The sequence below is a fragment of the Myiozetetes cayanensis genome, unplaced genomic scaffold (genome assembly GCF_022539395.1).
Source record: "Myiozetetes cayanensis isolate MyiCay16 unplaced genomic scaffold, myiCay2020 scf12, whole genome shotgun sequence".
Lineage (NCBI taxonomy): Eukaryota > Metazoa > Chordata > Aves > Passeriformes > Tyrannidae > Myiozetetes > Myiozetetes cayanensis.
The window spans coordinates 3,107,833-3,126,857 of NW_026086826.1; the positions used below are offsets into that span (position 1 = coordinate 3,107,833).

Consider the following 19,025-nt stretch of genomic DNA (forward strand, 5'->3'; position numbering starts at 1 on the left):
TTTAAAGTAAATCAACTTTTTTGAACATAAATGGGGCAGAATCTCCCTGATCTAGGTCATAGCTTATCTGTAGGGTTTTCTTTTAAGATAATTTCCTTAATAAAGTCTTATCTGATTTGGGGGGAGGGGACAGGGGAGCTTGGGAACAAAGTGTACTTCTGCTCTTCAGATGAATGGGACAAGAAAGGAAAGGAAGCCTTTTCAATCATGTCAGGCTAAATCTAAAGCATCAAGGAATGATGTTACAGGAGAACCCCTGAAGATAAATTGTAACCTAGATTAGCAGAATACAGATTAAGTTTTCAAGAGTTTTGAGACAGCAGAGCATCCTGAAGCAATCTTTTGTCATTTGTTTAAATTAAAATTGTTGTATAGTTGCTTTTTGAGGGATATAAAAAAATACCTGAAGTATCCATTTAAATGTTACAGTCATGAGGTAATAAATTTATTAAAGGGAATACTGCTTGAACAGATTAAAAGAAAAACAAAGTTAGGGTTTTTAATTTGAACTAACTGTTGATGGGGAAGTACTGTATGTCTACATGATTATGGTTTGGAGGATTTTTATACAAGGAGCGTTACCACTGGAATCACAGTTAAAACTGAGACTTCTACATCATTAGGTTTTTTTTTCATTCTGACTTTGGAGTAGAAAACAATTATCAGTGTGTCACACTGTCCTCTTAAATACTTCAAACATTTTTACTCTTTAATTTATTTACCTTGTGGAAAATGTGTTGTGATACCATGTTCTACCTGAAGGGGTGTTTTCTGTAATAGAGGTTATGTATTTCTGCAAAATGTTGGCACAAAACTTGTGTGTTTCAGAATGATTTGGTTGTGTGTTAATGCCACATTGGCTGGAATATACTAATACCTCAAGCAAAATGGCGAGTCACCCATTATTTTGCACTGTAATCCAGTGAACAATATTTTCTGGCTGTACTTAAATGACGGGCTCAAAAGGGCATTGACAGAATTTGTTGACGTAGCTCAGCCTTATTTATATGTGGCTATATATATTTTTTTGACTTAAGAGTGTTTGCAGGTCCTTTTATCTCACAAATAAGTGGATTACTTTAATATATTGGAGCCCAAAGGGCATGACTGCTGTCCATTTAACCCGGCTTCACATGGTGTGTGTTGGAGAATGCGTGTGGAGAGGGAAGGGTGGGGTTTAAAGCTCCAAATTCGCTCTTGTAAAACTCCCTTCTGCTTTGAAGGTGTTTGCTTTAGCTGTCTACAGGGATATATATTTTTCAAAAGTTTATTTATGAAAAAGAGGATCAGCAGATGCTGGAGACATTACAAGATTTAACCATATTTGCAAAATTGAACGTGAGCTTTTAGCCCTCTGGTCTTTTTCATTTCCTTTTCTGTTGCATGATCAGTATATTGGTAGGTGGCTTTTGTGCTGTCACTTTACCTGTTTAATTAATTTAGTTATCTGAGGGTTATGCAATAAAGGTAGAATCACCATAACTGGCAGCATAACCTTGTCATCCCACGGAGTCAGCACTTGCTCATGCTCTGGCGCAACGGCTTTGAAAAGCTGCCACCCCATGTGTGTGTTTCCTAAACTCCAGACAAGTGCTGAACTCATTAAAAATACATGCTGTATAAGTTAATGTGCATAAGGAGTTTTGGTGCTGAGATCTCCTTTGAGGCTGCATTTAACTCTAATTAACTTGGTTTCGTTCTATCTACTATCAGCACAGGCTTGGCTGAAACCAGCCCAGTATTGGTTTGGGCTTGGGGTTTTGAAGCAGAGCCCGGCGGGGTGACGGGTTAAAAACCACAAAGTCACGCTGTGACTGTGCTGGGGTTCCTGGAGCTGTTCCAGCTCCCGGGGCTGTGCCAGGCACAGGCTCCAGCTGTGCAGCCCCTGGGGCAGGGGGGCCACACCGAGCGGATGCGCAGCCCGTCGCGCTCGCGGGCAGAGCTCGGCGTTCCTAAAGAGGCCTGAAATAACGAGGCTTGCTGAGCTGTGACTGAACAATTGCGTGACACCAAACTCCTCTGACTAAAATACAGCCTTGAATTGTTCCACTAGTGGAGTAAGGAACAGCAAGCAGAGACTACCAGTATTTCACTGTTCTGACTGTTCTCCCTGTTCATACCTCGGTTTTATTCATCATTAACTCAAGGATGAGATCCGAGGATTCTCCTAATTATGATCTGTTTTTCAGGCTGGGCAGGCAGCAAGACAGGGATTACTGTGATAATTAATGGCATTTGTAGTAAAGACAAGTACCAGTAATACATGGATTGGAAATATTGAGTGGGTTTTTTGACCTGACAGTGTTGGAAATCAGGCTTTATATTATGTCCAGTAAAGTAGGTTTCACTAAAAGCTGATACTAGTATTTTGTGAGGGAGAGTTTTGAGTGTAGCACTCAGGAGGAAAATACTCACAGGTCCATATTCAAGAGTAGTCTGCTGTATTTTATGAAACTGGAAGAATGCATGGGTTTGTTGCATTTTCATCACAGCTAACAAAAGAAAACTTTCCCCCTGTTCCTTTGACTAGTACTAGGGTTTTAGTCTTGCAAAAAATTTTCTGGGTGGAAACATCAGGTAAAATGGATTCTGGATTTATGCAGTGAGGGGGATGGGAACCACCACCCAGCAGTTTTTGAGTGTTCATCATTTCCTCAAAATTGGACCTTTTTTAGTGTTTCAGGTTGGGTACACTAGCAATTGAGGCATTCAAATCACTAACTGCTTTTGAGAATGACAGCCAGAATCTCCATTAACGTTGCATCTTCTGCCTAGGGGATCACAGTACAGAACTTGATGTGTCTTTGAGGATGGAAATGAAGCAGTTTAAGAAGTTACTGTGCTTCAGCTGAGATGCGGTAACGGCACACAACCGTGCCTGGTTCGTTTTGCTGAAAAACAAAATAGAAATCACAGAGGATGATCTAAGGCTGTCTGTTTTGCTTTGCATAGAAGCAGACTAGCAATGCTCCTGTAGTATCTTGCCATGTCTCAGCTATGAGGATGGTAATTTCCAGTTGATGAAAGGTAAATTATAGCTAGAACAGGTGGATGCCTTAAAATCGTAATGTGCTTCGAGATACTTGTCAGTGTTCACGGAGGAGTGGAACTTGCTGTGCTGGTTTGGACTGGTGGTCAGTCTAATTTGGTACCCTACCCCTGGCAATGATCAGTGCTACATACCAGGCAATCTGCAGGAAATTGTGGATTTGATTATCAAATGTTTTCTCTGCTGGGGAAGTGTTGGCACTTTTTTTCCTTTAATTTTTAAAACCAAACCAGGCCATTTTAGTCAACGAAAGAGTCCCTTCTAAAATGCAGTTAAAATTTCTCTTTAAATCTTCCTTCACAGACAAAGAGTTTATTGTGTTTCTTAGAAGTGTTTTCCCTTCAGACATTTCAGCTGAGGATTGGTCTAAGCCATAAGCAGTTTTCAACCTGGCTTAGACCAATCTTTCTAAATGTTCTTCTGCATCTCCAAAAAGCCAGAGTCATGGTACATGAATAGTCTGGAGTTGTTTGGTTTTTTGGTTTTTTTTTTGCTAACATTATAGCTGAAAGGTAAAATACTAAATGGATATCATGTAGCTATTGTATTGCTTGAGCGTGTCTTCACGTTAATTAAAATTATTTTAAACAAGGTGATAGGAGTAAAGTGCAGAGTAGAAAAAAGGATAGATCAGAAAAAGGAGATAAGATAGGTGTATTCAAATAGGCAGAGCCTGATGAAATTTGCCCTAGGGTACATCAGCGCTAGCCAAGCAACCTTTGAACCATTTACAATTATCTTTTAGAAATTAGGAAGGGCAAGAGAGGTCCTGGAGGACTGAAAAGGGCAAAGGCATTACCTCCATATGAAAAAGGGAGAATCCAGGGAGTTATGGTTTGGTTAGTCTAACTGCAATGCTTAGGGAATTGGAACAAAGTTTTTAATCAGTTTCTAGGAATGTGGAGGATTAGAAGATGATAAGGACGAAGGGAGGCAGCAGTACCTCTGATGATGTGCCTTGACTTCAGTAACTTTTGGCATAACCTCATGTGGCATTTCTGTGGAATAGGGAAATATATGTATTTAATTAAATGGTAAATAACTGTTTAAGGACTGTGTTTGAAGAGTAACTTAAAAAAGTGTAACTTACTTTGAAAATCGGGAAGAAGGGAGATGGCATGAGGAATCGAGTGAATACACCCATGTTTGTCTTGGGCTGAGCTTTATTTGCTGTTCTCTTTACTGCTGTGGACAAGGGAATACTAACTAAATCTGCAAGTAAGCCCAAAACTAAGAGGGGCTCAAGCACTGGGAAGCAGAGTTCAGAATTAAATGGCTGCGGGAGACTGAAAAGGCGCGTGGAAATCTGCAATGTGTAACTTACTGAGCTGAAATGAGGAAATACAAAGCGGAGAGGACGTGGCGGGGCTGCACAGCCGTGGAGGAGCACTTGGGGACAGGCTCTGGGTCACCACCTGTGCACCAGCTGACGGCTGCAGAGAGGACAAGCTCCATCTGGAGCGTTTGCAGAGGACAGTAATTAAAGGTAATGGTTCTGTTGCTGTCAGTGCTGCTGAGGCCCCAGACGTGGCCCTGTGTCCAGCTGCAAGGATTGGACATCAGGGAGTGTTGGGTTGGATTGAGGGCATCCCTGGATGTGGCTGTGGGTGTTGTTGGAGCTGGATCTGACAGCCTGTGGATGAGGAGATGAGTGGTCAGTTGCTGTCTCAGCTGGGGGATGGAGAGGAGGTTCTCCTAGTTTATGGAAAAACTGTAACTTTGATCCCACTGGTGATCACAAGCATGAGAAAGGCATGGGCAAGTCAAAGAAGGTGCCAAAACCTGGGGTGAATCAGGCTTGGGACTGGAGCAGGAGGTGTGTGAATGGGGCCAAGGGGAGCAGGACTTTCCAGGCCTGGGGGAGGGAGGTCCTGAGCACAGCCACCCGTCCCTGGCAGGTGGATGAGGTGGTGGCAGTGTCCAGCTACTCTGCAGGGATGAGAAAGTGCCCAGGACGCAGTAAGGAAAGTTCTGAAAGCTCAACTTCAGTGTGGAAGAGCACTGAACAAGAGCCCAGAGAGCCTGTGGTGCTTCCATTTTAGGAAGTACTCAAAAGTCAACTTGGCAAGGCTCTGAACAGTGTGGTCTGACTTCAGAGTAAGCCCTGAGGTCCCTTCCCACACGCTTTATTCAGAGTTTTAATAAGCTATTTCCATCCTCCTTATCTGTAGAGGATGAAATTTTTGAATTATAGGGGTCCCAGGTGCGAGTGGCAGTGCTCCTCCAGGTAATGTTAATTAATGGTTCAGAAGGACCTGGAATTACTGGGATTGCTTCCCTTCGAGTAGTGTCTCTTAATAACATAAAAGCATTTGTTTTCTCAATCAGGCTTCAAGAGGAAACAGTGTAATCAAATGTTTAAATTTCTTCAGTGCTTTAGCATTTTCTTTGTTGGAGGCACCAGCATGTTTTCTAGGACACAGGTGTTTAAATTCAGAGCCTTTAAGAAACCTTTGCGTCAAGCACATGGATTGGATTGGGTGCTTGAAGGAGATTGTTGCCTTGTAATATAATAAACATGTACCTAATCAGAGAAGCTGATTATTTCCCATCACAATAAATAGAAAGCATGTGATCAGTGACATCAGCATCTATTTTTTCTTAGTGTTTTGCAGGAGTAATAGCTATGAGCTTGTAATAGTGATATGTAATCTCTAACATGCAGTGGTTAAATATTAATATACATTGGCTGTGTTTAAAGATCAAGAACAGCTCTTAGGTAATGAAATGTTAACTCTCAAGCTGCATCAAGTTTTGTAAGGGGACTTCTTAGAGGGGGACTGTGTTGTTGTCAGAGTTTTGTTGTGGTCTGTTGCATGAACCTTAGAAAGAATTCAATGCAATTATTAGAATATTGAGAAATTGACACTGAGGTTTCTGTCGAGGTCTGATTTAATCAGTTAAAAGCACAGCCAGGCTGCTTGAAAGGTGACCACAGGAAACGTTCCCAAAGGGTATTGGTCTGTCTTGCTCATCTGTCCTATTTCCTTAATCGTGCTGATGGGGTTTCTGTGTTTTGTTTTGATTTTGAGGCGGTGCCATAAAGCTGACAGGGCCACCTTGTTCAGAGGCACAGCAATTAAAGGGTTATTTCCCGTGGTAGCTGTGACAGTCTGTAGGGTCACACAGTTACCCAGCTGCCCCATCCTCCCTGTCGGGACAGTCTGTCTTGGCACGGTGGCACAGAGACTTTAGGCCATACGTGTAATCTCGGTTAATTGTGTTAGGTATTTGTTCTCCCTGTTTAATGTTTGTCAAAGTCTTGTAAATGAAGCTGTTACAGTGTGAAATTTTATGGTGTCCGAGTTGGAAATGATCCCGCTTATCTTGTTGACTTTCTTACCAAGCTGTTCCTTGTGCTGGTTCCGCTTTGCAGTCCGGCACGCAGGAGTGGCGAGCGGGGCTTTCTCCTGAGTTTTACTTGGGAGTCATTAACTCCAGATGGCAAATACGCTTTTATGCTGTTGTGAAAGGTGTTCTGTTCAGAAGGAGTTCTGTTACGCCTGCGGTGGGGTTGAGGCTTTTGGAAATCTCGATTTACCTGTTTATCTCAGGAGCATCAGTTACTGGCTTTGCTGGGGTGGAGACCCTGCCTGGTGAGACACACAGTGAAGAAGGGCTGATACAACGTACGCCACAGATGTGACAAAAACGTCATATTGTTTTCTGGATAGCAGAGTGACTGATTGGCTGCAGACATTCCTGACACTGCCTGACAGAAAGGGTTATTTTATCTGAAACCAGTGCAGTTACAGATGAGAGAGCTCCTGAAGAACATCACTCACTTTTACTGGCGACATCCATCACTTCGTAATTATGGGTGCTTTTGGGTGGATAAACAAGTTCTCTCCATTACTCCTCCAGAGCCTTTCATGTCCCTCCAGCAGCAGCAGAGGGTTAAAGTTGGCCCTTTATCCAGGGGCAGAGGGACCTGGGATTAAATCAGTGCACACTGGTGTCTGTATGTGTTAGATGGGTATCCTGCTGTTACAGGAATGGCAATGGCCTGTGACTGTAGGGAATGAGTAATTCTTTGTAGCTTAACCACCAACTTTGAAGCACAGAAGATCTGTTAAACTGAACTTGTTTGGAAGTCGGGAGTTGTCACTGTCCTTTCAAAAGCTGAATCAGATCAGAGCAAGTCATGCATGAGTCCAGTGAAGTGAGAAACCCATGATCCCTATTCAGGAACAGGGAAGTCTGTGCATCTTGGTTTTCAAACATGTGCTCATTTTGGCAGCAAGAGTGAAGCTCCCCTTTGATGGTCCAGGAGCTCTCGCCCCTCTGGATGTCCCTGGAGCTGCCTTGGCCATGGTACCTTCATCCCCAGCCCCTGCTGGCTGAAAGTTCCTGCTCTCCCCAAGCATGGAATAGAGTAGGGTCTTCCTGTACCTCCTGGACTGGCTGACAGCACCTGTCATTGCTGCCTGTTGGTCCTCTACCGGGACTGAGACCCAGGTGGGATTTTTCCAGAATGCTGAACTGCCCTGACCTCTTCCCACTGATTTTCTTGGTCCTGGTACCATACTTTAGACTTTTTCAGGAATGCATATACATTTTTTTCTTGAAGGCCATATGCATTTTCAGTGCAGTCCTTAGCACTGCCTAGAAATCCAGTGTTGATTCCAAGCCCTCTGCCGCTTCCTGGCATCGGAGCAGCTGCTGGCAGCTGTATCCATTATCCAGCGACCTAATTGATCAGGAAATCGTTGTATCCACGGGAGCCCTTGGCACGGCTGGGTGCCTCACACTCCGGTGAGCTTCAGCTCACCTTCTGTGTGTGGGACTTGGATCTTCAGCTTGGCTCTTAAGAGATTCATTTTCCTTTGCCACACTGAATAATTCTCTTCTTGTAGTCTTAACTGCAAGAGCAAGGCAGGAGATGCACTTTGTGTGCTTCTGTTTACATTCGGATAAAAATAACACCTGGTTGAAGTATTGTTTGTTTTTATGTATAAGATGGGCCGTGTGCTCCACCCCTGAGTGTGCCACTGCTTACATTTCTTTGTATTTACTTTGTGTGGCCCGTGGATCAGACCACAGGCATGGAGAAGCTGAGGGTGCCATGGTGATGTGGTCAGCATCGGTGCCTGTGTGCGTGGGGTGGACAGGGAGGGATAAATGAGCATTTTCAAAACTGTTGTTTAATTCCAGTGACTCTGCAGATGGCAAAGTATTTACAGTTGCTGAAATGATCTGTGCTGCCTTTTTCTCTTTGAAGAGTAGCTGCCTTGCAGCCCTTCCCTGGCTGCTGGTAATAGCGGTAATTAAGGCACACCTGGTAATGACAGCAGACGTGCTGTGCCTTCTGCTGCCGAGGACACTGATGTCCTGAGGTCGGGAGTGCCCACTGCTGTTTAATACAAGCCCTCAATTTAAATATAGGCTCAAGGTTAAAACCACAGTCCATAGATAAGGTGGGAGTGGATGGCTCTGTTCCCCGAGTATATCCCTGGCTTCCTCCTGGGAACTGTAAGTAGGACAGGTTGAAGTGAGTTGGTATTTTATTGTTGCCCTTCTGTCCTTAAGTTTGTACTGCCTGCAGTAGGGCTTTTTTTGCAAGAAGACCCGAAGGTATCATCTGTTCCTTCAGATATACAGAGGGAGTACAAATTAAATGAAAGTAATTTCAAGCCAAAAAAATGTAGGTTTGGCGATGCTGTGGTCCCCAGACTTGCCAAAGCTTCGGTGACCAAACACCCCAAGTGCTGGTTTTGGATGACTGTTGCCCCTGGGTTGTAGCTTCAGAGCTCTGGAAGCAGCTCTGGACATCTAATACATTGAATAAAACCTCCAAATGTTACTGAAGTTCCAGAGAAAAAAAAAATGAATTGTGCTGATGGCTAGGTTTCTCTTTTCCTGAAAATATGGTTCAAAGTTGAATTTGCTATAGGGGAAGGGGGCTGTGGGAAACAAAACCCACCCTAAAACATGAAATACCCCGTGCCCACTTTGTTGAAGTCTGGAAGACTGAAATGTGTTGTTATCCATCAACTCCCCAAAGACTTAATTTGTGGGAAAGGTGGTTCCAGAACTGAGGCTTTTTCAGGGAAAGTGCGGGAGAGCCCATCTGTCAATATTGTTCTTACTGCTTTTCCAGTGCTTTTATAAATTGATAGTCTGGGAGTTGTCTCTGTTGCAGGTAAAGCTGGTTTCAAGCCCTTGTGTGCTGATATTTTATAGAAGTGAGACGTGAATGCTCTGGGGGAAAATGGCATTGTGAGATAAAGGGCTCTGAAACGTGCATATAGCTTAAATGTCACCTCACAAAAAAAGAGATAAAGCAGATGTTAATTGTAAAACTGTACTACATGTACACTTTTTTCTTATTAAAGCTATTGAATATGATTCAGCATATATGAACATGTATGAGTGCTGTGTTTATCCATCCTAAAAATGTTTCCTTAAGATGCTTTTGTGATTATGCAGATACATAGTTTTAATAGAAGAGAGTGTAGATTTAGTAGTCTCATTAGAGAGAATATTTTTTTCCTAAGATGAAGAATCTGAACTAACAGTCGATTTTATCATTTGTTTTGAAGGAGAGCATTGCAGGTACCCATTTTCTTCAAGCATTAGATAAGCAGTCTGACTGGAATAGCAGTTTTAATCTGGTTTAATGATGTTTTCCCAATGTGAAAGGGGCCAAGAGATGCAGAAGTCTAAAGGTCTACTGGTAACAATCGAAGCGATGGGAGTTGTTTACAGAACATACAGTGACTGGATGTCTGCCTTGTGCTAAGAGCATATATGTGACCTTTGTTCTTGGTTTAAAGTATAATTAAGACATGCGTGCCTGTGTGTATTTAAAAACAATAAAACCATTGTGTTTGCAGACATTCAGGGGTGGCAGACCCAGATGAAGTGTTTCAGCGAGTGCTGGTGTTAACTGTTTTGTTATTACTGATGTGGAGATGCCTTTCTCCAATGCAGCTATGACTAGGTCAAATCAACCCTTTTATTAAGTGTTACTCATATGAGTGAGGTAATGGCCTGTTGTCTTATCTATGTAGGTAAAACTCTCATCTTTTTCAGGTCGTTGCAAAGTGAAAACTGAGAAATCGTGGCCTGGCCTGCCTTTTTGCCTGCAGTGCATGCCAGGACTCTTGCAGACTTGTTAGGAGATATTTAATAGGCTTTGCTTTGTCTTGCTCTGCTGGTAAGGCCATGTGCTTTCAACATGTATCCAGCTGTAAAAACCTCAGAAAGGCAAAACTGGGGGCAGTTCACTTCTGAAATCCTTCAAGACTGACTTTTAATTCTTTCTGTTGTTCCTTAATGCCTGAAGTTTCTGGCGTGGTCAGAGTTAATGCTGGTCACTTTGTGACAGTCCATCTTTCTTACTCTATTGCTCCGAAAGGTTACAGCATGTGATGGTGAAGCATTCCCCATCCTCAGCCCTGGGCTTGCCAGCTCTGCAGCAGCTGAACCTAGTGACCCACGGTCTAGTTGGGACAGGAACTCTGCGTCACAATGGAATTAACATAAATATTTCTAGTAAAGTGTGGATGTGCATAAACATATATTTATTTAACAGCTGCAGTGCTTGAACCACAAACTGCAAAGGGAGTAATGTAACACCTTTTAAACAGAGGAGGCAAGCAAACAAAATTTCTTAATTTAGCCTCTTTTAGCTGGATTGTGAAACCTGATAAACAGCTGCCTTAGAGGAAAAGGGCTTCAGTAAGCAGGGGGAAAAGACCTGAAAACAAACACCTCTTCTCTGTCCTCTTACAGCAGAATATCAGCTGGAAAGAAATCTAAGCTCTTTATAAGAGGTTAAGCAATAAAGTTCTGAGAAGTGGGTATTTTTTCAACATGAATACAGCCACGGTTTGCTGACAACATGAGAAAGGTCTATGGTGTGTAAATGTCTGGTTTTTCCTTGTGATCAAGGAAGTCAAGATCTACTGTCAGTGCTGTCCGCTAACCATAGCTGAAACCTCCTTTTCTAAGGGTTGGTAACAAATAGAAAATTGACAGCTTCAGGAAAATTTATTAAAGAGGAAATGCTTTCTTTTTAATTGTCTTTTTTTTTGGGATTCATTTGGAGACAAGAAAATCTAGCCGGGGATCATTCTCCTTCTCCCTTTTTACTGCCTAAGATTAATGCCCAGACCCTTTAAAGGCCATTAGTACGAGGAACAGAAGTTAAAAGAAAACAAAAGTCTTGTTTTCAGTGGCTTCCCCAGTTATTCATTTTGGATTCAGCGCGTGAACTGCTCGTAGTTCGCTGAGGGTCTGAGTCGCAGGATCGAGGCCACAATGGAGGTATTGTGATCACCTTTCTCTCCCCACCACCCTGTGCAGTCGAGTTGAAATCCTGCTTTTTGGCATCCAGGCTGTTGCTTTGGTGACCAGTTATGACTCTGGAAGTATACATTGTGGTCTCGCTCAATAGCTGAAAGGGTGTAAGGAGAAAGATAAATGTGTTCAAACACAGCTCTGTTTTGCAAGCCTTCAAGGTGATTCAGAATAGAGTTGTTGGCGTGTTTGATTTAACGTGGTGTATCACTGTAGCGTTAGGAATTGAAATGTCAGTGTTACAAATCCAGAAAACATAATTAAAGGTGATTTAATACTCGGAATGCTGTGCCCTTTACACACACATTGTAATTACCTCTAATTTTTGGTAGCATGGAGTTCTCAGTTTCTCTAAGCAGCCCTGTTTCTCTGCAATTATTTAATTTTAGAAATAGTTACGTGTTAATCACTCAAACCTTTATTTTCCAGAAACCTAAGATGCAGTGTGTAATTTTGGGTTTAGTGGATGCGTCTTGTGCTCCTTTATCTTATTGATGGTCCTCAGAGTTTCTGTGTGATCCCAACAAGGTTGTATAAATTTTTGGAATGAAGAGGGAGCTTTATGACAGTGACAGGGCAGGGGTGAAAGAGTGAGAAAAATGGTAAATTCCATAAACAGGTTGAATATAGCAGGGAAAGCAAGAAGATAACCAAATTAGTGTGCAAATACAAGAAGAACGTGCAGTTTCAGGGAAAAGAATCACATCTGATAGGCGGAATTTTCTTTCTTTGAACACTTTCAGCGGTGATGTTTGCAGGATTCCTTCACTGCTTCCCACGGCACTTAATCTCTCTCGCTTTGCTCTGTGTGGTTGGTGAGGTCCTTGGGTTGGAGGTGTCTTTGTGTTCAGGCACCCCTGTCCGTGCCACTCGCACTCATAAGTGACAAGTGGAATGATTTAATGACTGTCTGTCCCATAAACGTGCTGACACCACAAGTTCACTAATGCTCCTCTCGGGGTAGTGAGTGTGGCCATTGTCTGTGCTGGGTGGATTGCTTTGTTTGTCCTCCCCAAAGATTAGCGTTTCTATTCCCCTGATAAAAGACAAAGCATTCCAAGCGTGCATTCAGAATGAGAACCCTTGCAGATGTGGCAGGCAGTACAATATCACTAATAGCAGCAGATACTTAAGTAGCCTATTTTCATAATCCCACAGGTAGTTGTTAAGAGCGTTTTCTCCTAGTGGGAGAACATCTACCCTTCTGTTGAGCTTCTTGTCAGACATCACTGTATTTATGACCTTAATGGAGTTTCTAGCAGTCGTGTGAAGATATAGTGGGCCCTGTGTATATCCATAATTCAAGATTTTATTTTATACCTAGTAGCACCTCATGTTGGTGTAGAATTTGGGTCGCATCTGCACTGGTAACACGAACCGTTCCCATGTCCTCATAAACGTTCCTTCCTTGGTGGTGGATCCAAATTTAGACCGGCTTTGTAGCTGCGTGTTGCTCTTCTAAATGAGATGATTCTCTTGGGGTGGATGGCATCTGCTACTGAAGTGGTACCTAGGGCAGAATTAGTAAATCAGCCTTTTCAAAGCGTTTTCCCAAAAATCTGGTGCGTGGAAGAGCGTAGATTGACAAACTGGTAACTTCTCACTGGGGTTTATGGAAATTACTGAGTCAATTGCATGGTGCAGGAAGGCTGTACAGTGCAGCTTGTTTTCTTTTCTGTGTATAGTTTTTAAATACATTGCGACAGTTTTGAACTGGGAATAGCATTTCAAGAGGAGACGCTTTGGTGCCGCTGTGAGTGCGGATCACATGATGCCGGAGAACCAGATTGTACAAAGAGGATTTCAGAAGCTGATAATGAAAGGCTGTACTCATTGGTGATATGGGAATAACCAGTATGTTGCAAGTCAGATTACAGTCTTGTTGTTTCAAAACAAAAGTTACCTGGGATACGTGTTCTTGTTTTGATCAATAAGCCAATCTTGGTGAAATGTCAAAGTTTTGGGCCAGGAAGGGCTAAGGCTTTAAAACGAAGCATCTGCTGCTGAAATATGAGCCTCTGATCCTTCTATTTAATCACTTGGTAAAGGAAGAGAGAAACAAAATATTCTCAGAGTTACTTAGTTCAAAAAAAATAATCTATTTTTTGCATGTTGACCAGTAATTTGTAAGCTCTGAGAAGTGAGATGGGAGACCTAATTATGGTGACTTGTAACATTCTATTAAAGCTTTATAAAAATGAGTATTTTGGTGGATTGCAGCCTTATTCCTTCGAACACTTGTTCTCCAGGAAGCATCATCTAAGGATTGGGTGCGAAGTACGTGCCCCCTCATATTATTCTTGTCAGAGTTTGCTGATGAACAGTTTGCTCTGAACCGTTTCCCAGAATAAATGGGGAAATGTTTAAAGAAGTTTCAAGAATATAGTCCACTCTCCATGGGCTGTTCTCCATGGTTGTCCCCAGTTGTTAGGGAATTACAGGTCCTGTCTTGCCTCCACACTGATTCCTGGGTCGGAGGACAAGGCAGAGACACAGCCTCTGGTCTGGCTGAGAAAGGAGACAAATTTTTGAAGGTATCTTTTCAAAGAGGGCCTTGCCTCATTAGTAGATTATATCAAGTGATGCTGTGCTGCTTGAAGGAACTTGGTCCAGGTGAGCTGTAAATTCTGAAATTTGCAGTCTCGTTATTCAGTCAGTCTCTCATAAAAGGTGAAGGAAACTAACGTGGTAGTGACTCTGATCCCAAAGAGGAATAGAAAGTGGTTTGCTGAAACACAGCACTTACCAGAAGATTCTCCCTCTGAAAGGCTGGCAAAGGCTTTAACCTCCTGGAAATGTTGATGATGAGGGAGGAGCACTGTTTTGGCCGGGAAGAGTGCTGATGCTTTCCTTAAAGGTTGTTTTCTGCAGAGGGACATAGGATTTAAGATTTATATTTTTTTTTCTCCTAATGTTATTGAAATGTAACCGTAGACCCTGGGTGGGAGATTGTTTTGCAAAAGAAAATCAATCAAAATACTGCCTTGAAATATTCTTTCTTCTTAGAGGTTTTACAGTGTACAGTAACTGAGCTGCTGTGTGTAGATAGATCCTTTCTTGCAGAGACGATCTGGGCTTCACCAGTCTCTGCCCATCTCCTCCTGCTCGCTCCAAACCTGTTTTGTCACTAGGAGCAGGGCAATAAATCAGGAGTCTGCTTCAAGTTAAAAAGAATTGTGTTCTTTTCCCCCCCTCTTATTTTTAACTTGGACTGGTTTCCTGATCCAATCCACTGCACAAAACCATTGAGGCAGCTGGGGAGGCGACTGGACTTGGGCACTGTGACTGCTTTAACCCATCAGTGTTGCTGAAAGATGTGCTTAGCAAATGACTGCCTCGATTACAAGAGATGAATATATATTGTTACCCTGGAGACTGTTGTGATAACTTCAGAGTATGTGCCCTGGGTAGCAGTTATCCCTGTTAATGTGCAAGAGTCCTCTGCTTCTTTTGAAAGAACCTGTTACAGGTTTTGAAAGTATTGAAGTAAAAATTAAACTATGTGAAAGCACACAGTTACACTCTCAAAGGTATCAATACTGGTACTGACTTATTTTACTGAAGAGCTTTGGGACTATAAAGTCAGGTCTTAAAAAAAATTCCTTTTTTTCCCCCCCTTTGTAGATATTGGGCAGTTGGCTTTCAGTTGTGTTCTCAGTGACTTACCAGTGATATTATTACTTAAAGCTTTTGTGGATGAACTCTACGTTTTTTGTTCAAAATATTTGAAGTATTAAAGGGAGTAACCTCAAAACAGGTGGATATGCTGGTTCTGCAGTGAAGGCTTGTGATTGATAAAATTTTCAACTTAAAGAGATCTTGGAGTTACTTTTTCCACAAAGTGCACTTACTGGTAGCCAGATTTCCATTTTTCTGGTCAGTACAGGAACAGTGCCTTTGCATTTGGAGGTGGGCAGTGAAGAGTCTGTTGTTGTCCATTAAATCTCTTGGAGGACATCAACTTAATTTCTTCTAGAGGACTGGAAAATAATGAGACGTAGTTAGACTTCTAAAACTTTTTAGTTTGAAGAATACTTTCCATTATCGATATTGGAGTGATGAATAATGCTGAAATCATGTTTGTCCATATTAAATGGCAGCTGGCAGATTGTGCCCTCTCTGGAAGAGGAGGTAGGGACATGCTTCTTTAACTTCAAGGGGAGATCTATGCTGAATCTCAAATGACTAGACTCATGCATTTGAAAAGGAACTGGGTATAGTAACAGCAATAATTTTATTTCTGCAGATTTCCTAGCAGAAATAAATTAGTCTCATTGCTACATTTTTATTAAAAATTTCAAGAAAGAAAAGACACCTTATCTGCATCAACTCCCCACACTCCCTTGGCACAGTCATGCTGCGCTTGATGCTGATGATGGTGAGATTTATCATTAAATGGTGACTTTTAAGTTGTTTATATGAGAGAAATCGTGCTGTACTCTGTAATATTACTTTGCTTTCTACCTCCCATCCAGAGATCTGAACTTGCCTTGCAAAGTCCTGACTCTTGTTTACAGGTGGCAGAGCTCCAGAATGCAGAAGTGGAGCAGCGTGTTCAGTATTAAAGAACCTCTTAATGAAAGAGTAACAAAAAAAACACCCTTTTTTTTTTTTTTTCCCTTTTCAAATTTTGTTCTTGTTTAGGGTTGGACAGTTGAGGCAGTGCCTGGCACAAAGGCATGATGTCTTACTTAGGAGAAGCCTGAGGAGCAAAGGTGTCACCACCATTACCCATCTTTTTCACACTGTTGCTCCATCTCCCTGAAAAAGAGATTAGGAATTAGTGTCTGCAGGTCTTCCTTTGTTTTCCCTTTCCTTAGATGCAGGGGAAGACTCTTAGGTATTATATGACTATACAATCCCATCAGCCAAGAGCTGGTAGGGGCATCAGTTTCAAAATCTGTACCTGGTGTGGGAGCACTGGTGGGATCTGCTGCCCCTTGGTTCATGAGGGACAGTGGGGTGCAGTCTCTTTTGTTCAATTAAACACTGAACTCTAATGGCCAGGCAGTGCTGATGTTGTTGAAACAGCAGATTTCGGGGTAAGATGAAGGTACACAATGATTTGTTTTTTGTTACACAAAACTGGCAGTTTCATGTGAGACATGTGGGAGGATGGGGGAGAGTCAACATTTGCCAAACAGAAAGGGATAAAATCTGGTGGAATAACAGAAAACTTTCTGTGAGGCTAAGAGGAAGGCACTAAATAAAAAATGAAAACCTCAAAACCTGAAGAAATTTTCAGAGCAGAGGAGAAGGGGATGCTGCAGCATCTTTTCATATCTAAAGTCAGTTCACGCAGATCAAGAATTGTGCTTCTAGAGGCCATCGGAGTGTCTCTGAATAATGTGCCTCTGAATATTTTGATGATTAGATTGCTCTTTTGTGTGTGTATGTGTGCACATAGCAAGAATTTTCTGAAAGCACTCGGTTGCTGAGGCATGGCAGGCTTGTGCAGCAAGCAGCTTGGCAGTAGGTGCCTCGGTAAGTCAGTGGGCAAGCACTGTATTGGCATTTGAAAGTTTTTTTTCTTCTCTCTAAACGTTGGGTGCAAAAAAACAAAGCAGGCTGTGAGGCCCAGGCAGTGTAAAGGTGTTTACGAAGCATTATGTAAACAGTCTTTGCTTATAGCTTAGTTGGTTCATTTTTTTTTTTTTTTTGGTGTATGTCAGAATATGTTTATTCCTGCAAGGCTGTGTGGCATCATTTACTTAGCAGGGAGTTGTATGATGGCAAAATAGTGTATGAGGTTGTCCGAGGGGTGAGCGTTTTGCTGAGAGGAAGCAGAACAAAACCAGCTTAAAGGGCGGTTGGGGGTTTTTTTTTGTGTTTCACTGGAGGAACTGTTAAAAGTCTAAATTACAGTTTTCCTGATGGCTCTTTGAAGAGGGGCGTTGCTGAGAAATGCGTGTGTGTGTCAGCAGAGTATTCATGAGAGAGAGGCTGCAGGAGCTCAGAGGGCTGTTTAATTCTTCTCCTCTTCCATTAGCCCATGAAGCAAAACGAGTGGGAGGTCTGTGAAGCCAGATCACTGTTGATAAGGGAAACCACAGCTCCCAATGCAAGTATTTAGAAACTCTCTTTAATATTGCAGTGAAAAGCAGAGCAAGAAGGTGTGACTGGGTGCGGGAGCCAGCAGTACTGAGGCTGGAAGCAAAGCACATGTCTCTCAGGGTCTTGTGACAGAAATGAGAGGGAGAAGTAGTGCATCCCTTCTGTGTCCTGATGTCAGTACCAGGCATCAGTCCAGATTCCTCCCATACTGAAACCAGATTGGCTTTAATCAAATGGGATTTGGGCTCAGGATAGGGGGTAGTTGCATGAAGTGTCATGTGGCCGGGGTTGTAAGAGGCTGGGCTAATAAATCCAGTCTAGTCGTCTGACTTGGGGTGCTGTAAACCCGAAACTGGAGGGCTTTGCAAGCAGTGTGGTTGTGTTTTGGCCATGTGGATCGCAGCACCCCTGCCCGGGGCTTCCCCGCTGTGAAACGGGCAACTCAGGAGCCCCAGGTTTTCACTGAGATGGAGTGATTGGGACGTGGATGTTTCTGGCCTGGGTGAGTTCTGAGGGGAGCAGCCTGATTTCTGTGAAGAGGCAGCCGCACGGTTCAGGGGAGATGGAGCCGGCGCGTGGTTTGTTTCCCTCTCGGAGGTACCTTCGCTCCTGTTTAGTATTCTGCGTGCTGTGCTGAGACCTGGGTCTTGTTTAATCAGTTTGGTTCTGATTGCTTCCTTGTATCCATTGGTCTCATCTTGAATTCAGTGTTTTGCATTACAAATCCGCTCTCCGGAGATGGACAGGATATATAGCTCCATCTGCCACGTCCCGCTCTAGCCCTTTCTCTCGGAGCCCTGTTAACAGGTGACACGCACAGTCCAACGAGATCCCAGCTAATTGTTGGTGTGTAATTAGGAAGATGAGCGCTGACTGGATTGTCTTCTGCAAAATGGAGGAACTGCTGCGGGCTGCAGAGATGGGGAGCACTGGCAGGGCCTCGGGGTGCAGCTCCCGTGCTCGCTCTGTCCCAGAGGCTGCCTTGGCTTTGAAGGGTGAGATGAGTCACGGGAGCTGGATTATTCTCCTGGCATGCCGGCTTCTAAATGCCAGAGGAGACACGGGGAGGTAGATGTCTCGCAGGAGTATCATTTGTTCTCTTTTTGTTTTGTGACATTTGGATGACAGCATTTGTGAAATGGTCATTTGTGCTGTTACTGTTGAGATAGAGGTTAGTCTAAAATCAGTATGTGGAAGTGCTAATAAATACAGTGTTTATGCACCATCAGCGGATAGATGACTGTTTTGATTTCTTATCTCATTCTGCTGGAGCAAAACCTCTGTTGATACAAGATTATAAGAGAGAACCTGTATATTTTTAGTCTTTTCCTAAGGTGAAAAAACTAGAATTGAGATGGTTTGCAGCTCTTTTTCCAAAGGGGTGGTATAAATTGTTGTACTAAAACTAAAGGTTTAGTGGAATTTTAAGAATAAAATTAGTCCAGAAAATGTTTGCAGGATAATTTCGTTTTTATAGAAGCCTGGTAACTGGAGTAAGCACCTATGTTTTCAAGACAGCAGTATTTGCTCTTCAGAGTTTCATAGTGGATTTTTTTTTTTTAATCTATTTTCACTAAATATTGTCAGGGAGGCAGAGTGCTATCACTGATTTTATGGC

The 19,025-nt window shown here is 42.7% G+C and overlaps 1 protein-coding gene across 15 annotated transcripts in view; it reads left to right on the forward strand.

Moving 5' to 3' along the window:
* The window catches only part of PTPRF (protein tyrosine phosphatase receptor type F), a 370,907-nt gene that overhangs the window by 91,564 nt on the left and 260,318 nt on the right, over positions 1-19,025 (forward strand). The window contains exon 1 of one of the 15 annotated variants that reach the window (XM_050306449.1): positions 4,151-4,535. The exons of the other annotated variants lie outside the window; for them this stretch is intronic. The gene's annotated coding sequence lies outside the window, so the exon portion shown is untranslated. Of the gene's footprint in view, positions 1-4,150; positions 4,536-19,025 lie in introns of those variants that run through there. 15 annotated transcript variants of the gene reach the window in all.